We start from the raw sequence: 12,541 nt of genomic DNA on the forward strand, positions 1-12,541 counted from the left end.
TATTGGTTAACTGTTATACTTTTATTATTTACTTATTAGACTCTAATAAACATTTTGAGACCCGTTAGAACTTTTTGCAATGTGAATTGCACATTTGGCACCATATAGTTCACAAGGCACTTTTTAGGACCTATATAACTAATGTATAGTGCAAATTTTTTAGTTAAGTTCCTTTGACGATAACAGACAAACCTTTTATTGGTTAACTGTTATACTTTTATTATTTACTTATTAGACTCTAATAAACATTTTGAGACCCGTTAGAACTTTTTTCAATGTGAATTGCACATTTGGCACCATATAGTTCACAAGGCACTTTTTAGGACCTATATAACTAATGTATAGTGCAAATTTTTTAGTTAAGTTCCTTTAACGATAACAGACAAACCTTTTATTGGTTAACTGTTATACTTTTATTATTTACTTATTAGACTCTAATAAACATTTTGAGACCCGTTAGAACTTTTTGCAATGTGAATTGCACATTTGGCACCATATAGTTCACAAGGCACTTTTTAGGACCTATATAACTAATGTATAGTGCAAATTTTTTAGTTAAGTTCCTTTGACGATAACAGACAAACCTTTTATTGGTTAACTGTTATACTTTTATTATTTACTTATTAGACTCTAATAAACATTTTGAGACCCGTTAGAACTTTTTTGCAATGTGAATTGCACATTTGGCACCATATAGTTCACAAGGCACTTTTTAGGACCTATATAACTAATGTATAGTGCAAATTTTTTAGTTAAGTTCCTTTAACGATAACAGACAAACCTTTTATTGGTTAACTGTTATACTTTTATTATTTACTTATTAGACTCTAATAAACATTTTGAGACACGTTAGAACTTTTTGCAATGTGAATTGCACATTTGGCACCATATAGTTCACAAGGCTCTTTTTAAGACCTATATAACTAATGTATAGTGCAAATTTTTTAGTTAAGTTCTTTTAACGATAACAGACAAACCTTTTATTGGTTAACTGTTATACTTTTATTATTTACTTATTAGACTCTAATAAACATTTTGAGACCCGTTAGAACTTTTTGCAATGTGAATTGCACATTTGGCACCATATAGTTCACAAGGCACTTTTTAGGACCTATATAACTAATGTATAGTGCAAATTTTTTAGTTAAGTTCCTTTAACGATAACAGACAAACCTTTTATTGGTTAACTGTTATACTTTTATTATTTACTTATTAGACTCTAATAAACATTTTGAGACCCGTTAGAACTTTTTGCAATGTGAATTGCACATTTGGCACCATATAGTTCACAAGGCACTTTTTAGGACCTATATAACTAATGCATAGTGCAAATGTTTTAGTTAAGTTGTTTTAACGATAACAGACAAACCTTTTATTGGTTAACTGTTATACTTTTATTATTTACTTATTAGACTCTATTAAACATTTTGAGACCCGTTAGAACTTTTTGCAATGTGAATTGCACATTTGGCACCATATAGTTCACAAGGCACTTTTTAGGACCGATATAACTAATGTATAGTGCAAATTTTTTAGTTAAGTTCCTTTAACGATAACAGACAAACCTTTTATTGGTTAACTGTTATACTTTTATTATTTACTTATTAGACTCTAATAAACATTTTGAGACCCGTTAGAACTTTTTGCAATGTGAATTGCACATTTGGCACCATATAGTTCACAAGGCACTTTTTAGGACCTATATAACTAATGCATAGTGCAAATGTTTTAGTTAAGTTCTTTTAACGATAACAGACAAACCTTTTATTGGTTAACTGTTATACTTTTATTATTTACTTATTAGACTCTAATAAACATTTTGAGACCCGTTAGAACTTTTTGCAATGTGAATTGCACATTTGGCACCATATAGTTCACAAGGCACTTTTTAGGACCTATATAACTAATGTATAGTGCAAATTTTTTAGTTAAGTTCCTTTAACGATAACAGACAAACCTTTTATTGGTTAACTGTTATACTTTTATTATTTACTTATTAGACTCTAATAAACATTTTGAGACACGTTAGAACTTTTTGCAATGTGAATTGCACATTTGGCACCATATAGTTCACAAGGCACTTTTTAGGACCTATATAACTAATGCATAATGCAAATGTTTTAGTTAAGTTCTTTTAACGATAACAGACAAACCTTTTATTGGTTAACTGTTATACTTTTATTATTTACTTATTAGACTCTAATAAACATTTTGAGACCCGTTAGAACTTTTTGCAATGTGAATTGCACATTTGGCACCAAATAGATCACAAGGCACTTTTTAGGACCTATATAACTAATGTATAGTGCAAATTTTTTAGTTAAGTTCTTTTAACGATAACAGACAAACCTTTTATTAGTTAACTGTTATACTTTTATTATTTACTTATTAGACTCTAATAAACATTTTGAGACCCGTTAGAACTTTTTGCAATGTGAATTGCACATTTGGCACCATATAGTTCACAAGGCACTTTTTAGGACCTATATAACTAATGTATAGTGCAAATGTTTTAGTTAAATTCTTTTAACGATAACAGACAAACCTTTTATTGGTTAACTGTTATACTTTTATTATTTACTTATTAGACTCTAATAAACATTTTGAGACCCGTTAGAACTTTTTGCAATGTGAATTGCACATTTGGCACCAAATAGATCACAAGGCACTTTTTAGGACCTATATAACTAATGCATAGTGCAAATGTTTTAGTTAAGTTGTTTTAACGATAACAGACAAACCTTTTATTGGTTAACTGTTATACTTTTATTATTTACTTATTAGACTCTATTAAACATTTTGAGACCCGTTAGAACTTTTTGCAATGTGAATTGCACATTTGGCACCATATAGTTCACAAGGCACTTTTTAGGACCGATATAACTAATGTATAGTGCAAATTTTTTAGTTAAGTTCCTTTAACGATAACAGACAAACCTTTTATTGGTTAACTGTTATACTTTTATTATTTACTTATTAGACTCTAATAAACATTTTGAGACCCGTTAGAACTTTTTGCAATGTGAATTGCACATTTGGCACCATATAGTTCACAATGCACTTTTTAGGACCTATATAACTAATGCATAGTGCAAATGTTTTAGTTAAGTTCTTTTAACGATAACAGACAAACCTTTTATTGGTTAACTGTTATACTTTTATTATTTACTTATTAGACTCTAATAAACATTTTGAGACCCGTTAGAACTTTTTGCAATGTGAATTGCACATTTGGCACCATATAGTTCACAAGGCACTTTTTAGGACCTATATAACTAATGTATAGTGCAAATTTTTTAGTTAAGTTCCTTTAACGATAACAGACAAACCTTTTATTGGTTAACTGTTATACTTTTATTATTTACTTATTAGACTCTAATAAACATTTTGAGACACGTTAGAACTTTTTGCAATGTGAATTGCACATTTGGCACCATATAGTTCACAAGGCACTTTTTAGGACCTATATAACTAATGCATAATGCAAATGTTTTAGTTAAGTTCTTTTAACGATAACAGACAAACCTTTTATTGGTTAACTGTTATACTTTTATTATTTACTTATTAGACTCTAATAAACATTTTGAGACCCGTTAGAACTTTTTGCAATGTGAATTGCACATTTGGCACCAAATAGATCACAAGGCACTTTTTAGGACCTATATAACTAATGTATAGTGCAAATTTTTTAGTTAAGTTCTTTTAACGATAACAGACAAACCTTTTATTAGTTAACTGTTATACTTTTATTATTTACTTATTAGACTCTAATAAACATTTTGAGACCCGTTAGAACTTTTTGCAATGTGAATTGCACATTTGGCACCATATAGTTCACAAGGCACTTTTTAGGACCTACATAACTAATGTATAGTGCAAATGTTTTAGTTAAATTCTTTTAACGATAACAGACAAACCTTTTATTGATTAACTGTTATACTTTTATTATTTACTTATTAGACTCTAATAAACATTTTGAGACCCGTTAGAACTTTTTGCAATGTGAATTGCACATTTGGCACCAAATAGATCACAAGGCACTTTTTAGGACCTATATAACTAATGTATAGTGCAAATTTTTTAGTTAAGTTCTTTTAACGATAACAGACAAACCTTTTATTAGTTAACTGTTATACTTTTATTATTTACTTATTAGACTCTAATAAACATTTTGAGACCCGTTAGAACTTTTTGCAATGTGAATTGCACATTTGGCACCATATAGTTCACAAGGCACTTTTTAGGACCTATATAACTAATGTATAGTGCAAATTTTTTAGTTAAGTTCCTTTAACGATAACAGACAAACCTTTTATTGGTTAACTGTTATACTTTTATTATTTACTTATTAGACTCTAATAAACATTTTGAGACACGTTAGAACTTTTTGCAATGTGAATTGCACATTTGGCACCATATAGTTCACAAGGCACTTTTTAGGACCTATATAACTAATGCATAATGCAAATGTTTTAGTTAAGTTCTTTTAACGATAACAGACAAACCTTTTATTGGTTAACTGTTATACTTTTATTATTTACTTATTAGACTCTAATAAACATTTTGAGACCCGTTAGAACTTTTTGCAATGTGAATTGCACATTTGGCACCAAATAGATCACAAGGCACTTTTTAGGACCTATATAACTAATGTATAGTGCAAATTTTTTAGTTAAGTTCTTTTAACGATAACAGACAAACCTTTTATTAGTTAACTGTTATACTTTTATTATTTACTTATTAGACTCTAATAAACATTTTGAGACCCGTTAGAACTTTTTGCAATGTGAATTGCACATTTGGCACCATATAGTTCACAAGGCACTTTTTAGGACCTATATAACTAATGTATAGTGCAAATGTTTTAGTTAAATTCTTTTAACGATAACAGACAAACCTTTTATTGGTTAACTGTTATACTTTTATTATTTACTTATTAGACTCTAATAAACATTTTGAGACCCGTTAGAACTTTTTGCAATGTGAATTGCACATTTGGCACCAAATAGATCACAAGGCACTTTTTAGGACCTATATAACTAATGCATAGTGCAAATGTTTTAGTTAAGTTGTTTTAACGATAACAGACAAACCTTTTATTGGTTAACTGTTATACTTTTATTATTTACTTATTAGACTCTATTAAACATTTTGAGACCCGTTAGAACTTTTTGCAATGTGAATTGCACATTTGGCACCATATAGTTCACAAGGCACTTTTTAGGACCGATATAACTAATGTATAGTGCAAATGTTTTAGTTAAGTTCTTTTAACGATAACAGACAAACCTTTTATTAGTTAACTGTTATACTTTTATTATTTACTTATTAGACTCTAATAAACATTTTGAGACCCGTTAGAACTTTTTGCAATGTGAATTGCACATTTGACACCATATAGTTCACAAGGCACTTTTTAGGACCTATATAACTAATGTATAGTGCAAATTTTTTTGTTAAGTTCTTTTATCGATAACAGACAAACCTTTTATTGGTTAACTGTTATACTTTTATTATTTACTTATTAGACTCTAATAAACATTTTGAGACCCGTTAGAACTTTTTGCAATGTGAATTGCACATTTGGCACCATATAGTTCACAAGGCACTTTTTAGGACCTATATAACTAATGTATAGTGCAAATTTTTTAGTTAAGTTCCTTTGACGATAACAGACAAACCTTTTATTGGTTAACTGTTATACTTTTATTATTTACTTATTAGACTCTAATAAACATTTTGAGACCCGTTAGAACTTTTTTGCAATGTGAATTGCACATTTGGCACCATATAGTTCACAAGGCACTTTTTAGGACCTATATAACTAATGTATAGTGCAAATTTTTTAGTTAAGTTCCTTTAACGATAACAGACAAACCTTTTATTGGTTAACTGTTATACTTTTATTATTTACTTATTAGACTCTAATAAACATTTTGAGACCCGTTAGAACTTTTTTGCAATGTGAATTGCACATTTGGCACCATATAGTTCACAAGGCACTTTTTAGGACCTATATAACTAATGTATAGTGCAAATTTTTTAGTTAAGTTCCTTTAACGATAACAGACAAACCTTTTATTGGTTAACTGTTATACTTTTATTATTTACTTATTAGACTCTAATAAACATTTTGAGACACGTTAGAACTTTTTGCAATGTGAATTGCACATTTGGCACCATATAGTTCACAAGGCTCTTTTTAAGACCTATATAACTAATGTATAGTGCAAATTTTTTAGTTAAGTTCTTTTAACGATAACAGACAAACCTTTTATTGGTTAACTGTTATACTTTTATTATTTACTTATTAGACTCTAATAAACATTTTGAGACCCGTTAGAACTTTTTGCAATGTGAATTGCACATTTGGCACCATATAGTTCACAAGGCACTTTTTAGGACCTATATAACTAATGTATAGTGCAAATTTTTTAGTTAAGTTCCTTTAACGATAACAGACAAACCTTTTATTGGTTAACTGTTATACTTTTATTATTTACTTATTAGACTCTAATAAACATTTTGAGACCCGTTAGAACTTTTTGCAATGTGAATTGCACATTTGGCACCATATAGTTCACAAGGCACTTTTTAGGACCTATATAACTAATGCATAGTGCAAATGTTTTAGTTAAGTTGTTTTAACGATAACAGACAAACCTTTTATTGGTTAACTGTTATACTTTTATTATTTACTTATTAGACTCTATTAAACATTTTGAGACCCGTTAGAACTTTTTGCAATGTGAATTGCACATTTGGCACCATATAGTTCACAAGGCACTTTTTAGGACCGATATAACTAATGTATAGTGCAAATTTTTTAGTTAAGTTCCTTTAACGATAACAGACAAACCTTTTATTGGTTAACTGTTATACTTTTATTATTTACTTATTAGACTCTAATAAACATTTTGAGACCCGTTAGAACTTTTTGCAATGTGAATTGCACATTTGGCACCATATAGTTCACAAGGCACTTTTTAGGACCTATATAACTAATGCATAGTGCAAATGTTTTAGTTAAGTTCTTTTAACGATAACAGACAAACCTTTTATTGGTTAACTGTTATACTTTTATTATTTACTTATTAGACTCTAATAAACATTTTGAGACCCGTTAGAACTTTTTGCAATGTGAATTGCACATTTGGCACCATATAGTTCACAAGGCACTTTTTAGGACCTATATAACTAATGTATAGTGCAAATTTTTTAGTTAAGTTCCTTTAACGATAACAGACAAACCTTTTATTGGTTAACTGTTATACTTTTATTATTTACTTATTAGACTCTAATAAACATTTTGAGACACGTTAGAACTTTTTGCAATGTGAATTGCACATTTGGCACCATATAGTTCACAAGGCACTTTTTAGGACCTATATAACTAATGCATAATGCAAATGTTTTAGTTAAATTCTTTTAACGATAACAGACAAACCTTTTATTGGTTAACTGTTATACTTTTATTATTTACTTATTAGACTCTAATAAACATTTTGAGACCCGTTAGAACTTTTTGCAATGTGAATTGCACATTTGGCACCAAATAGATCACAAGGCACTTTTTAGGACCTATATAACTAATGTATAGTGCAAATTTTTTAGTTAAGTTCTTTTAACGATAACAGACAAACCTTTTATTGGTTAACTGTTATACTTTTATTATTTACTTATTAGACTCTAATAAACATTTTGAGACCCGTTAGAACTTTTTGCAATGTGAATTGCACATTTGGCACCATATAGTTCACAAGGCACTTTTTAGGACCTATATAACTAATGTATAGTGCAAATGTTTTAGTTAAATTCTTTTAACGATAACAGACAAACCTTTTATTGGTTAACTGTTATACTTTTATTATTTACTTATTAGACTCTAATAAACATTTTGAGACCCGTTAGAACTTTTTGCAATGTGAATTGCACATTTGGCACCAAATAGATCACAAGGCACTTTTTAGGACCTATATAACTAATGCATAGTGCAAATGTTTTAGTTAAGTTGTTTTAACGATAACAGACAAACCTTTTATTGGTTAACTGTTATACTTTTAGTATTTACTTATTAGACTCTATTAAACATTTTGAGACCCGTTAGAACTTTTTGCAATGTGAATTGCACATTTGGCACCATATAGTTCACAAGGCACTTTTTAGGACCGATATAACTAATGTATAGTGCAAATTTTTTAGTTAAGTTCCTTTAACGATAACAGACAAACCTTTTATTGGTTAACTGTTATACTTTTATTATTTACTTATTAGACTCTAATAAACATTTTGAGACCCGTTAGAACTTTTTGCAATGTGAATTGCACATTTGGCACCATATAGTTCACAATGCACTTTTTAGGACCTATATAACTAATGCATAGTGCAAATGTTTTAGTTAAGTTCTTTTAACGATAACAGACAAACCTTTTATTGGTTAACTGTTATACTTTTATTATTTACTTATTAGACTCTAATAAACATTTTGAGACCCGTTAGAACTTTTTGCAATGTGAATTGCACATTTGGCACCATATAGTTCACAAGGCACTTTTTAGGACCTATATAACTAATGTATAGTGCAAATTTTTTAGTTAAGTTCCTTTAACGATAACAGACAAACCTTTTATTGGTTAACTGTTATACTTTTATTATTTACTTATTAGACTCTAATAAACATTTTGAGACACGTTAGAACTTTTTGCAATGTGAATTGCACATTTGGCACCATATAGTTCACAAGGCACTTTTTAGGACCTATATAACTAATGCATAATGCAAATGTTTTAGTTAAGTTCTTTTAACGATAACAGACAAACCTTTTATTGGTTAACTGTTATACTTTTATTATTTACTTATTAGACTCTAATAAACATTTTGAGACCCGTTAGAACTTTTTGCAATGTGAATTGCACATTTGGCACCAAATAGATCACAAGGCACTTTTTAGGACCTATATAACTAATGTATAGTGCAAATTTTTTAGTTAAGTTCTTTTAACGATAACAGACAAACCTTTTATTAGTTAACTGTTATACTTTTATTATTTACTTATTAGACTCTAATAAACATTTTGAGACCCGTTAGAACTTTTTGCAATGTGAATTGCACATTTGGCACCATATAGTTCACAAGGCACTTTTTAGGACCTACATAACTAATGTATAGTGCAAATGTTTTAGTTAAATTCTTTTAACGATAACAGACAAACCTTTTATTGATTAACTGTTATACTTTTATTATTTACTTATTAGACTCTAATAAACATTTTGAGACCCGTTAGAACTTTTTGCAATGTGAATTGCACATTTGGCACCAAATAGATCACAAGGCACTTTTTAGGACCTATATAACTAATGTATAGTGCAAATTTTTTAGTTAAGTTCTTTTAACGATAACAGACAAACCTTTTATTGGTTAACTGTTATACTTTTATTATTTACTTATTAGACTCTAATAAACATTTTGAGACCCGTTAGAACTTTTTGCAATGTGAATTGCACATTTGGCACCAAATAGATCACAAGGCACTTTTTAGGACCTATATAACTAATGTATAGTGCAAATTTTTTAGTTAAGTTCTTTTAACGATAACAGACAAACCTTTTATTAGTTAACTGTTATACTTTTATTATTTACTTATTAGACTCTAATAAACATTTTGAGACCCGTTAGAACTTTTTGCAATGTGAATTGCACATTTGGCACCATATAGTTCACAAGGCACTTTTTAGGACCTACATAACTAATGTATAGTGCAAATGTTTTAGTTAAATTCTTTTAACGATAACAGACAAACCTTTTATTGATTAACTGTTATACTTTTATTATTTACTTATTAGACTCTAATAAACATTTTGAGACCCGTTAGAACTTTTTGCAATGTGAATTGCACATTTGGCACCAAATAGATCACAAGGCACTTTTTAGGACCTATATAACTAATGTATAGTGCAAATTTTTTAGTTAAGTTCTTTTAACGATAACAGACAAACCTTTTATTAGTTAACTGTTATACTTTTATTATTTACTTATTAGACTCTAATAAACATTTTGAGACCCGTTAGAACTTTTTGCAATGTGAATTGCACATTTGGCACCATATAGTTCACAAGGCACTTTTTAGGACCTATATAACTAATGTATAGTGCAAATGTTTTAGTTAAATTCTTTTAACGATAACAGACAAACCTTTTATTGGTTAACTGTTATACTTTTATTATTTACTTATTAGACTCTAATAAACATTTTGAGACCCGTTAGAACTTTTTGCAATGTGAATTGCACATTTGGCACCAAATAGATCACAAGGCACTTTTTAGGACCTATATAACTAATGCATAGTGCAAATGTTTTAGTTAAGTTGTTTTAACGATAACAGACAAACCTTTTATTGGTTAACTGTTATACTTTTATTATTTACTTATTAGACTCTATTAAACATTTTGAGACCCGTTAGAACTTTTTGCAATGTGAATTGCACATTTGGCACCATATAGTTCACAAGGCACTTTTTAGGACCGATATAACTAATGTATAGTGCAAATTTTTTAGTTAAGTTCCTTTAACGATAACAGACAAACCTTTTATTGGTTAACTGTTATACTTTTATTATTTACTTATTAGACTCTAATAAACATTTTGAGACCCGTTAGAACTTTTTGCAATGTGAATTGCACATTTGGCACCATATAGTTCACAATGCACTTTTTAGGACCTATATAACTAATGCATAGTGCAAATGTTTTAGTTAAGTTCTTTTAACGATAACAGACAAACCTTTTATTGGTTAACTGTTATACTTTTATTATTTACTTATTAGACTCTAATAAACATTTTGAGACCCGTTAGAACTTTTTGCAATGTGAATTGCACATTTGGCACCATATAGTTCACAAGGCACTTTTTAGGACCTATATAACTAATGTATAGTGCAAATTTTTTAGTTAAGTTCCTTTAACGATAACAGACAAACCTTTTATTGGTTAACTGTTATACTTTTATTATTTACTTATTAGACTCTAATAAACATTTTGAGACACGTTAGAACTTTTTGCAATGTGAATTGCACATTTGGCACCATATAGTTCACAAGGCACTTTTTAGGACCTATATAACTAATGCATAATGCAAATGTTTTAGTTAAGTTCTTTTAACGATAACAGACAAACCTTTTATTGATTAACTGTTATACTTTTATTATTTACTTATTAGACTCTAATAAACATTTTGAGACCCGTTAGAACTTTTTGCAATGTGAATTGCACATTTGGCACCAAATAGATCACAAGGCACTTTTTAGGACCTATATAACTAATGTATAGTGCAAATTTTTTAGTTAAGTTCTTTTAACGATAACAGACAAACCTTTTATTGGTTAACTGTTATACTTTTATTATTTACTTATTAGACTCTAATAAACATTTTGAGACCCGTTAGAACTTTTTGCAATGTGAATTGCACATTTGGCACCAAATAGATCACAAGGCACTTTTTAGGACCTATATAACTAATGTATAGTGCAAATTTTTTAGTTAAGTTCTTTTAACGATAACAGACAAACCTTTTATTAGTTAACTGTTATACTTTTATTATTTACTTATTAGACTCTAATAAACATTTTGAGACCCGTTAGAACTTTTTGCAATGTGAATTGCACATTTGGCACCATATAGTTCACAAGGCACTTTTTAGGACCTACATAACTAATGTATAGTGCAAATGTTTTAGTTAAATTCTTTTAACGATAACAGACAAACCTTTTATTGATTAACTGTTATACTTTTATTATTTACTTATTAGACTCTAATAAACATTTTGAGACCCGTTAGAACTTTTTGCAATGTGAATTGCACATTTGGCACCAAATAGATCACAAGGCACTTTTTAGGACCTATATAACTAATGTATAGTGCAAATTTTTTAGTTAAGTTCTTTTAACGATAACAGACAAACCTTTTATTAGTTAACTGTTATACTTTTATTATTTACTTATTAGACTCTAATAAACATTTTGAGACCCGTTAGAACTTTTTGCAATGTGAATTGCACATTTGGCACCATATAGTTCACAAGGCACTTTTTAGGACCTATATAACTAATGTATAGTGCAAATGTTTTAGTTAAATTCTTTTAACGATAACAGACAAACCTTTTATTGGTTAACTGTTATACTTTTATTATTTACTTATTAGACTCTAATAAACATTTTGAGACCCGTTAGAACTTTTTGCAATGTGAATTGCACATTTGGCACCAAATAGATCACAAGGCACTTTTTAGGACCTATATAACTAATGCATAGTGCAAATGTTTTAGTTAAGTTGTTTTAACGATAACAGACAAACCTTTTATTGGTTAACTGTTATACTTTTATTATTTACTTATTAGACTCTATTAAACATTTTGAGACCCGTTAGAACTTTTTGCAATGTGAATTGCACATTTGGCACCATATAGTTCACAAGGCACTTTTTAGGACCGATATAACTAATGTATAGTGCAAATTTTTTAGTTAAGTTCCTTTAACGATAACAGACAA

This window comes from Clavelina lepadiformis, chromosome 9 (genome assembly GCF_947623445.1).
Source record: "Clavelina lepadiformis chromosome 9, kaClaLepa1.1, whole genome shotgun sequence".
Taxonomy (NCBI): domain Eukaryota; kingdom Metazoa; phylum Chordata; class Ascidiacea; order Aplousobranchia; family Clavelinidae; genus Clavelina; species Clavelina lepadiformis.